The sequence below is a fragment of the Spermophilus citellus genome, assembly GCF_964194105.1.
Source record: "Spermophilus citellus genome assembly, chromosome: 9".
NCBI lineage: Eukaryota > Metazoa > Chordata > Mammalia > Rodentia > Sciuridae > Spermophilus > Spermophilus citellus.
Window position 1 is genome coordinate 23,686,490 of NC_138191.1, and position 11,538 is coordinate 23,698,027.

The window sequence follows — 11,538 nt, forward strand, 5'->3', positions numbered from 1 at the left end:
CAGATAATATAGCTATGTAAGTTGTCTTTGTTCTATTATTTTTTATTTCTCTTTTGTACTGTATAATCCTACTGAGTCCATGAGGTATATTTAAAATGTTGCTCTTAGAATTGCAATCATTACAAGAAGTGGTTGACAGATGTTCAGAGCCAATTCATATGCAGAATTTTTGTGGTGGTTGTGGTACCAGGTATTGGACCCAGGTGTGCTTAACCACTGAGTCACAATCCCAATCCTTTTTAAAATATATTTTTCATTTAGAAACAGGGTCTACCCTATTTTCTAAGTTGCTTAGGGCCTCACTAAGTTGCTAAGGCTGGCTTTGAACTCATGATCCTCCTGCTTCAGTCTCTCCAGTTGCGTGGAATGAGAGGTATACGCCATCACACCAGGCCTGGCAGAATTTATTAGTTTCTCTAAAGCTGTGATTTACAATCTTTACAAAGACTTAAGACCTTTTCCAAATCAAACCTAAAGTTCTTCTCTTGCTGGATAGTTAAGGGTTTTTTTTAACTATAAGACCCAATAGACACTGAATTCCCTGTTTTAAAGGATACCTGATACCTGTACTGTACAGGGCTATACTCACCTCAGCTCAAGAAGATGGGGAATTTGTAGATGTGCAGTTATTGAGTAATTGAGTATGGGGTTGCTGTCAGACAGCGCATATTTCATAGACAGTAGCCACATCTTGGCAATTGTGAATAATACCACAATGAATATGGTAGTGCCAATCTCTCTTCAATAATACTCTTTCTGAAACAGAAGGTGGAAGAAGGAAAGTTGGCCATTTTTTATTAAGTTATGAAAGAGTAGATCTTGTGGTGTGTTTATTGAAAGGACTGTCCTCTGGCATAGGCATCCAGTTACACTAAGTGTAAAAATCTATGGTAAATAGGATAGCACCCAAGGCCTCAGAATCAGATTCTCCAGGATACAGATAACAGGTTCAGAATAAATGGTTTTTTTTTTCTCTCTCTCTTTAGGACAGGCCCTTCTGCTCAATGTTCAGCTGGGTAAGTCAGTGACTCTGTTTTACTCTTGACAAAATCTTTTCCTACTAAACATCTCGAATCCCCAAGAATATTCATCAATGAGGTGCATATTGATAATGCAATTGTCTGTTTAAATGTGATTTCAAAAATATATCCCAGCATTACTTTTTTGAAAAAAAAATATGTTGAGATAAATCATACTACAGAAAGAGATGGGTTGCTTTAGGGAGAGCGTACTGTTTGGGGTCGGCTGTCCCTGCTGTCCTCGTTAGCACAACCACCTGAGAGTTATAAACTGGCATTCACTGGGCTAGGTAGGAATACTGGGCATCTTTTCTTTCTTTTTCTTTTTATTCTGATTTGTTATATATGGCAGCAGAAAGCATTATAATTCATATTACACATATAGACCACAATTTTTCATCTCTGGTTGTACACAAAATAGAATCACACCATTCGTGTCTTCATACATGTTCTTCTCAGCAAAAGAAACAGTCAGAGAGATGAATAGAGAGCCATCATTTTGGGAGCAAATTTTTACCACATGCAAATCAGATAGAGCACTAATCTCTAGGACATAGAAACAACTCAAAAATATTAACACCAAAAAAAATAGCCCAATCAATAAATGGGCCAAGGAACTGAACAGATACTTCTCAGATGATGATATTCAATCAATCAGTAAATATATGAGAAACTGTTCAACATCTCTAGCAATTAGAGAAATGAAAATCAAAGCTACTCTAAGATTTCATCTCACTCCAGTCAGAATGGCAGCTATTAGGATACAGACAACAATAACTGTTGGTAAGGATGTGGGGGAAAAGGCACACTCATACATTGCTGGTGGGACTGCACAATGGTGGAAAGCAGTATGGAGATTCCTTGGAAAACTGGGAATGGTACCACCATTTGAACCAGCTATGCCACTGGGCATCTTTTCTTAGATTTCTAAGCTAACCCAAGATCTCACAATGACTCTGTCATAGTAATAATAGCCAACTACAGGTCAGTTACTCGTTCCTGAGTTGGCATCTTTGGACTCATCTGTAGGTGCTGTTCATACCCGTCACCACCAGACAGAGATCAGGCAGCTGAGGCACAGGAGGGAAAAAGACAAGGGCCAATACTCACTCCACAGTTCAGCCGCACCTAATCCAGGACATTGCCCCTCCTCTCTACAACCCACAGGTTCCAGCTACCAGCTGACATGCTACTTCACCAACTGGGCCCAGTACCGCCCAGGCCTGGGGAGATTCATGCCTGATAACATCGACCCCTGCCTGTGTACTCACCTCATCTATGCCTTTGCTGGGATGAAGGACAACCAGATCACCACCATTGAATGGAATGATGTCACTCTCTACCAAGCTTTCAATGGCCTGAAAAATAAGTAAGAGGTTTTGTGCTATTTGTCTCTCCATGCCTGGCTCATATCACCTAATTTGGGCTACTTTGGTGGGCCAATAGTTAACAAACATCAGTGTTTCTTAAATGTAATTCAGTCAATCAGCTTGAGGTGGACCAAGACAATACATATTGTTTTCCTTTTCAATTGACAACATTGTGTGCATTTATTGTGCAAAACACCAGGCTTTGAAATATGTGTACACTGCAGAAAGGCTCAGTTGGGCTAATTAACATAGGCATTACCTCACATACTTAATTTTTTTGTTGTTGTTAAGAACATTTAAAATCCACTGTCTTGGTGATTTTCAAAACACTGTACATTGTTATGAACCATAATGCCCACACAGTACAATGGTGTTTTCTTGAACTGGCTCCTCCTGCCTCACTGAATTTTCTATCCTTTGACCAACATCTCCACGAATTCCCCACCTCCATCTGGTCCCTGGTAACCACCACTCTACTTTCTACTTTTATGAGTAGAAGGTTTTTTTCTATTCCACTTGTAAGTGAACTTTTGTGCTAGTTTTCTCTCCATGCCTGGCTCATATCACTTAATTTAACACTTCTATTTTCGCCCAGGTTGTTGTAAATGAGAGACTCATTCTTTTTATGGCTGAATAGCATTTCACTGTGTATATATTACAAATTTTTGTTCATCCACTCTTACACTGATGGACACTTGGGTTGATTCCACATCTTGACTATTGCGAATAATGCCACAATTAATAGGTAGTGCCAATATCTCGTCAAGATATTGATTTCATGTCCTTTGGGTAGAAACCCGGTAATGAGATTGCTGGATTATATGGTAGTTCTATTTGTAACGTTTTTAGGAGCCTTCATACTGTTTTCCATAATGACTATTACTTTACATTCCCACATACTGGTGTACAAAAATTCTCTTTATTCCACATCTTTGACAAAACACTGGTTATCTTTCATATTTTTGATAATGGCTATTATAAGAAGAGTGAGGTGGTGGCTCCTTGTGTTTTCATTAGCATTTCTCAGATGATTAGTGATGTAAAGTGTCTTTCCACATATCCATTAGCCATTTTTTTTTCTTTTGAGAAAGGTCTATTCAGGTTGTTTAATAAAGTTACTTGTTTTCTCCCTACTGAATTGCTCTGAGCTCCTTATATATTTGAAATATTAGCTCTTATCAATGTTTGGTTTACAAATATTTCCTCCCATTCCATAGGTTGTCTCTCCACTCTGTTACTCCTCACTCTGATTGGTTCCTTTGTTGTGCAAAGGCTTTAGGTTAATGCCAACCCATTTGTTAATATTTGCATTTGCTGCCTGTGCTTTTGAAGTTACATTGAAAAAAAAAACATCATCCAGACCATTGTCTTGAAGCTTTCCCCTGTGTTTTCTTCTAGTATTTTTGTAGTTTCAAGTCTTAAATCTTTAAACCACTTTGTGCACATGTTTTATATGGTGTGAAATAAGGATCCAATTTCATTCTTCTGCTTGTGGATAGGATTCTGCACTTCCAGCAAACCCTTCCTAGATGATGCTGATGCTTCTGGTTCCAGAGATACACATTAAATAGCAAGTACATAGACAAAAATAGTACCTACCTTGCCTGCACTAGTACACATTCAGAAAATATGGGTTCAATTTCTTGACTGCCCCACTGTTTTTTTTTGTGTGTGTGTATGTGTTTGTGTGTGAGTGTGTGTGTGTGTGTGTGTATGTGCACGCACATGCATGCGTGTATGTCCCAGGAAACTAAAAATCATCTTGGCTACTTGCATCAGGAAGCAATGGGTAGAGAATTACTAAATTTTAGACATTTTTGAGCCCAAGAATAAAAAGGGCTTCCTGCTACCTTGTAGTTAAGAGTTTCACTCAGTTTAATCATATCTGAGATAAGGAAGACTTCAAGAGATTGCTACCATCAGTAATAACACTACAATGAGTGCAAATACTAGAATTTAATTGTTATTAATCACAGTAGAAAGTAAACTCCTTTAGATTTTTGTTTCTGCAGTGTTGCCCATGGATTACGTCCATCAGTATTCCATGTAACACTTCCTATAAATGCCTACCTCATTACAACTGAAGCAGAATCTCTAGGAAAAGGACTATAAACCTGGAATGTTAATGTCCTCCTCAACTCTTGCACTGGATTCTCATGTAAACTTATGTTTGAGAACCACTATTCCAGAAAATGGTATCCCAAGCCTATGAATTTGTATTAATTATCATAGAGGTTGAGGATGTAATTATGCTCAAACAACATTTTATCAGATGGAATAGAATATAAGCTTTGAGGCACACACTTCACACATAGAGCTGATACATTTTTTTCTTTATTAATTCAAACCTCACACATGCAAGGCAGTGCTCTACCATTGAGCCACAATCCCTTGCTGATACATTCCTAAAAAAAAAAAAAATGTTCCACTGGGCACAGTGGCACAAGCCTATGATCTCATCAAGACAATGAAGCAGGGAGGATCACTGGTTCAAAGCCAGCCTGAGAGACTTAGCAAGAGAGATCCTATGAAAATAAAATGAAAAAGGGGTTGGGACAGAGCTCAGTGGCAGGGATAAGGAAGACTGAGATAGTATGTGCAAGGCCCTGGGTTCAATTCTCAGTATCATACATACACACACACACTCACACACACACACACACACACACGCACACACACTTCATAGTTTAGATTTCCTTTAGGAACCCTGAGCACATTTATGATGATAACAACATGAAGAAATTTTCTGAAGAAAGTATTCAGTACTTGAGGAAAAATGTTCTCTATAGTAATCATAGAATAGGAGCAAGACCCATACTAAAAACAACAATGTTATTTTAAAAGAGGCACTTCTGTATTTTGAAATTTCTCTTTCTTTTTATTTTTTTGGCTTTTGCTTTAAAGGAACAGCCAGCTGAAAACTCTCCTGGCCATTGGAGGCTGGAACTTTGGAACTGCCCTGTAAGTCCTCTCTGAAGAGCCTGTTGTCCATTTGTTACTGGAACAAGTTTGCACAATGTGATCTCTGTCCCTTTAAGCTTCACAATCTAAGGCAGGGACTGAAGGATGCATATTGAACAAATATGCTAACTTGATAGCTTACTCTCCCAGAATGTCAATATTTATTAATAGAACGTACTTAATTTCATACATTTAAATTTGGTTGGATATTCTGGGATCCTATCCATAGGTTTAATTATCAGCTTCCATAATGATCTTGTACTTTCAAGAGTACAGACCTGAGGAAAATCTTGTACAACTTCTATTTGTCTCTTGGGTAAAGAAAAGAGAAAGTCATGCACATAAGCAAGAAGATCCTTTTAGGACACATGAATTTGGGGAACTATTTAGACATAGAACACAGTGAGCTGAACACCCAGGTATTCAAAGCATCAAGGACAGTTTGAGAGAACGATTAGAGCAAGAACATAACAGAATGAAGGGAACACCAAGACACCATAGCTTGGAAGAGTAGTGGTGACAGAGGATGCCCAGGAGAAAACGAGGAGCATGCATGCCTCTGGGATAGGGGTCCTGGTGAAGGGCTGAGGCAGAAATCGAGGAATCCACTTTTTATGTTCCAACGTATTGAGACCATGAGGCCATATCCTGCTTTTTTTGGTGTCTCCCTCAGTTTCTCCACCATGGTTTCCACTCCTGAGAACCGCCAGACTTTCATTACCTCGGTCATCACGTTCCTGCGGCAGTACGGGTTTGATGGGCTGGACTTGGACTGGGAGTACCCTGGGTCTCGTGGGAGCCCCCCTCAAGATAAGCATCTCTTCACGGTCCTGGTGCAGGTGGGGAAGGGAGAAATAGTCTCTTTAGCCCTAAATAATTGAAATCTCTTGTTTCCAAGGAGAATAGGATAGCTGCATAAAGAAGATAACCTTAATTTAGAATTATAGGATTTTAGCATTGCAAAGATTCCTAGATGCCATGCATTCATATGTCAACAGCTTTTAAAAACAATAACTGCATGGGCAATAGGTGCCAGACATTCCTCTATATCATGTGTTAAGATCGTAATTCATTTCATCATCACCTGTACTCTACAATACAGATACTATAACTATGATAATATTTATTTTACAGATGAGCAACTAAGACATAGAAAGGTTATAAGAAACTTGTCCAAGATCACAACTCGTGTCATAAACACCTACATTGTGGGGCTAGAGAGTCCACCACTTTTAAGAGTCATAGTAGACTAAGCTGCCTTTTATTACTGAGCACAAACATGCTCTTGGCTTTAAGCACACAGAATCTGAGGTGGAAGACTTAAACCTAACCAACAATTACAGTAATTTTGAAAATGCCATGATAAACGTCCACAGAGTGTAAAAGTAACAGAGAGAAGCTGCCTAAGTCTGCTCTGGACCCCAAATCAGAAAGCTCATCCTAGGTAAAGTGATGCTTCCTTTAAAACAAAACCAAACCCGTGTTAGCCAACTAAGTGAGCACACGGCAGGCAGAAATGAAGACATGGAGACCCATGTGGGCCAGTGGTGAGTGCTGGACTGTGAGGCTGCTCAGATGCCCAGAGTCAGATCATGTGGGGACTTCATATTAATATAAAGAATTGGAGTTTACCCTCAAGGCAATGGGGTAGCTTTGAAGGATTTTAAATAGTAAAGAAATATAATACAAATGAGCTTGGGAAAGGCTGCTCTGGCTTTAACCCTGGAGGATGAAGTGGAAGGAGGTGAGGAGGAAGGGACAGGGTTAGGCACCTGTTGAAGTAAACCAAGCAGGAGGTGAGGAATGCCCAACAATGTCTGGACACCCAGGGAAGAAGGCTGTATTCAAGGTGTGTAAAGATGATGAAATCAACCGGAATTAGGGACCAACCACAAGTAGATGCGTAAGAGAATTCCCAGTTTTCTGCTTTGAGGACTGGTTTGATTGTGGTGCTATTATGTAAGATGGTAACTACAGGGAGAAGCTTAGATTTGCAGTAAGAACAAGGACTGATTAACAAGAGTGGGAGGTATCTGGAATGCCCAGCTGGTGTTGGAAGAACACCTATCTGGAGTGCAGGGCAATGTTGTGACAGAGTGTGCCAAAGCCATCAGCAAGGGTAGATGATCACCAAGAAAATGAATGGAATGATGAAAGTCGGGGACTAAGCATGCTTTGGAGATTTAATCTCTCCCAAACAGACGTTTTTACTCCATATATCAGATTGTCAGCCATATTGTGAAGAGTTTCAGTGTTGCGTAGCTCACTACCTAAAGTCCGTTTACTTATTCATTACACAGTCTGATGATCAGAGCTAGCATCTTTCTTCTTAGCTGGAACATGCCTCCAGTCATATAGTATAATGTCCAGTTATCAGGTCTTCAGTTCAGTGGTCTGCCCACTGAAACAACAAAGAACAAAACCTCACGATTTGCCATACATGGGTTCAATATTTGAAGACAGCAATAAAATCCTGCCTACGATTTCTCTTCTTCCAGTTAAATGACCTGCTTCCTTCAACCGATAACCACAAGAAAATTTTCAGAGAAACTCCTCTGGAATACACTCTGGCACACCCACATAATGCAATTATTAGAGCTGAGCTCAGTACTGCAAATTAGAGTAGAGTCACACAAAATTGAGGTTAAAAACTCTCTAGCACTGAATGGGGGTCTCTCATGTGGCAGTTACCACCTTCCTGATTGGCCAATTCAGCATTTCATTTGATGGCGTGTCAGTCTTATAAGGTAGTTCACCCATAGAACAAATGGAAGCAAATTTCTATACTGCTAAAAACTGGAGGTTACTATAGCCACTGTAGTTTCCCAGTGTAATGATACACCTGGAGCTCCAACTAGTCACCTAAAACCCAGGCTGTGGTCATGAACTGGCTAATAACTTTCTCTGGGATTTAGAGAAATTGTCTAATGCTATGGATATTAGATGTCTATAAAGTTGATTCATACCATCTAACCTATCAACCTTGATCAGGGATGTTGATAGAATAAATTAAGACAAAATATGTGAAACAGAAAAAGAAAAATGTATGTAAATATACTTGATTGACAGTTAAGGAGTGGAAATCAGCTCATATGTGACCTAATATATCCTATAATTCTGTAGGAAATTCGTGAAGCTTTTGAAGAAGAGGCCAAGAAGACCAATAAGCCCAGGCTATTGATCACTGCTGCAGTTGCAGGTGGCATCTCCACCATTGAATCTGGCTATGAGATTCCCCAACTGTCCCAGTGAGTGATGTACCTCATCTCAAACTCCTATAGGTGTCCTTGAGGCAGAGTACACTTGTCCTTGGTCTGTGTTATTGTCGAGGGACTTTGTTTAGGAGGCTTTGGAGAGGTGTCTTCTGTCTGCACAGGTATGGGAAATGACCACTGGAAAGTCTTTTAAGTCATTTACCCCCACCCAGGTATCTGGACTACATCCATGTCATGACCTATGACCTCCATGGCTCCTGGGAAGGCTACACTGGAGAGAACAGCCCCCTCTACAAATACCCAACTGAAACTGGAAGCAATGCCTACCTCAATGTGGTAAGTCCCTGCACAGAAGCAAATGCAGATCAGAGGTGAATGGAAATCACATGGAGATTCAGGCACAAAATCAGAGTGAATTCCATAAATGTGTCACTTAGACAAAGTCCTCATGATACTGATCATATCTCAACTACATTTCATCAAAATATTTTGGGAAGAAGAACACTAACCCTTCAGTAATTAATATCATGCAAATTTATAGAACAGAGAACTAACATAACTAAGCCTTGGGTCCTCAGCTGGTTGGAGCCTGTAATAATCCAAGTGCCATTTCAGGATTATGTCATGAAGTACTGGAGGGACAATGGGGCCTCAGCTGAAAAGCTCATCGTTGGATTCCCAACTTATGGACGCAACTTTCTTCTGAGAAACCCTTCCGACAATGGAATTGGTGCCCCTACTTCTGGTGCTGGCCCTGCTGGGCCCTACACCAGGGAGGCTGGGTTCTGGGCCTACTATGAGGTGGGTAGTTTGTTCTACACAGTTCTCTGTGAATTCTGTGCACGGTGCTGAACAGTAGTAGGCCTTAGAGCTAAAATCTAATGAAATCATGAATGTTTTTTCTGTCTAGTACCTACTTGCTCTGAGCAGTGTTACTCCAAATTTTTAAAGGATTTTAATAGCATACTTAATAACTTAATCCACTTAGTAATAAATATCTCTTCAAGCAATAGATTTAATGTCATTTATACTAGCACAGAAAGAATAAAATAAATGCATCTCTCATTTTACTGTTGATTGCTCCAATCAAGCTTGCAGAATGGGGACGACATATGAATATCTGAAACACAACTTGAGCTTCCTTACCATAAATAGGTAATTGAGGAAAACCCAAATAGAGACAAGAAAGGAAACAAAAATAAAATGAATAAGTGTACAATTTTCCCCCATGGGAATAATATTTTAAATATTTGAATCTGTTTAATTATTTAAGATCTGCACCTTTCTGAAAAATGGAGCCACTCAAGAATGGGATGCCCCTCAAGAGGTGCCCTATGCCTATCAGGGCAATGACTGGATTGGCTATGACAACATCAAGAGCTTCAATATCAAGGTAAGGTCAGCCCTCAGCTGTGTGGTGATCCAGCATAGAACCCTAGGGAATCCAAGGACTCCTGTTGTCCTCTGTCCTTACACAGGCTCAGTGGCTTAAGCAGAACAAATTTGGAGGTGCCATGGTCTAGGCCATTGACCTTGATGACTTCACTGGCACTTTCTGCGACCAGGGCAAGTTCCCCCTGATCTCCACCCTGAAGGAAGTCCTGGGCCTGCAGAGTGACAGTAAGTGACAGCAGGGGTACCGGGGTGTATGAATTTTCCTAACTCAGAAGGCAGCCTTGCCATCTGCCCACTGAGTGCACAGGGAGACTTCCCATTTCCTTACACTGTTCTTGCCCAAGTAAGAGACAGGTGCGGGCAGTCCTTTCCCAAGACCTGAACTTCCACATCAAGAATTTTATTCTCATGTGGAAAACCAGGCCAACCTGGGTTGTTCTTACACTGCTAAGTCTTAAGGTTGTGTGAGAGCCCACGGAAATTATACTGATCTTCAGAGAAAAACCTGCCTCTACAATCCTTTCTTCAAAGTCTTTCAACCCACCTGGAGAGATCCAACAAGAACTCCTCTCTACTTCTCTCCTGTCTCTAATCTGTCATTGAGGGGACACACCAGCTCTCTAAATTGTTACCAGGTTTTCTCTTAGAGCTTACTTGTTCACCACTTGTACCCTCATCCTAAAAAGGTGTCTTATACAGACAAAGTGCACTTAGTGTCCTTTCTTAATGACTTTGATGTCGTAAGGGATTATAAACTTGCTTTTAGGGGAATTCAGGCTGACTTGACATGACAGCTATTCTGAATTCAGTATGGGGCTCCCTTCTGATCCTGAAGTGGGGAGGACTCCAAAGCTAACTGCAGCCCATGTCCTGAAACTTGCCCCCGGTTTTCCCTCTGGACCAGGCCCACTGGTCTGACCTGTGTGCTGTGTGTTTCAGGTTGCACAGCCCCTGCTCCCAGTGAGCCAGTCAGTACTCCTTCTGGCGGAAATGCAGGTGGGAGCGGGAGTGGAAGCTCTGGTGGCAGCTCTGGGGGCAGTGGATTCTGTGCAGACAAACCCGATGGTCTGTACCCCGTGGCTGATAACAGAAATGCTTTCTAGCACTGCGTGAATGGAATCACCTACCAGAATAACTGCCAGCAAGGGCTTGTCTTCGACACCAGCTGTTTATGCTGCAATTGGCCATGAACGTGTCTCTGTCTCAGTCTCCTTTGCTTCTCACAAAGGACATTTTGATTCTCCCTAAAGTTCTATAATAAAGCCAGCAGTCAAAATGAGTGTTCTTGGTTTAAAATTATTTGGGTGGAAACCTTTTCTAGATGTGACAATACCAGCTGTGCATGGGCTGGAGTGGCCATGGAGAGTCTTTGAGCAAGGGGTGGAACCAACAGCATAGCTGGCTGTCTTCTGTCTACCTGTGTCCACCTGCAGGGGCTGCAAGAAGGAAATTTGAGTGCTGGGTGCAGGGTGGGATGAGGGTTTGAAGAAGCTAGGTCTGCTGGGCACAGTGGCACATGCCTGTAATCCCAGAGGCTCAGGAGGCTGAAGCAGAAGGATGACGAATTCAAAGCCAGCC

The 11,538-nt window shown here is 41.0% G+C and overlaps 1 pseudogene across 1 annotated transcript; it reads left to right on the forward strand.

The window, feature by feature from the left end:
* Positions 1–997: 997 nt before the first annotated feature.
* Positions 998–11,150, forward strand: LOC308655304 (acidic mammalian chitinase-like; annotated as a pseudogene). The gene is made up of 10 exons: positions 998–1,016; positions 2,187–2,388; positions 5,294–5,350; positions 6,024–6,189; positions 8,474–8,598; positions 8,778–8,901; positions 9,181–9,366; positions 9,839–9,958; positions 10,044–10,185; positions 10,900–11,150. The product of its transcript is annotated as an acidic mammalian chitinase-like (transcript).
* The last annotated feature ends 388 nt before the right edge of the window (positions 11,151–11,538 follow it).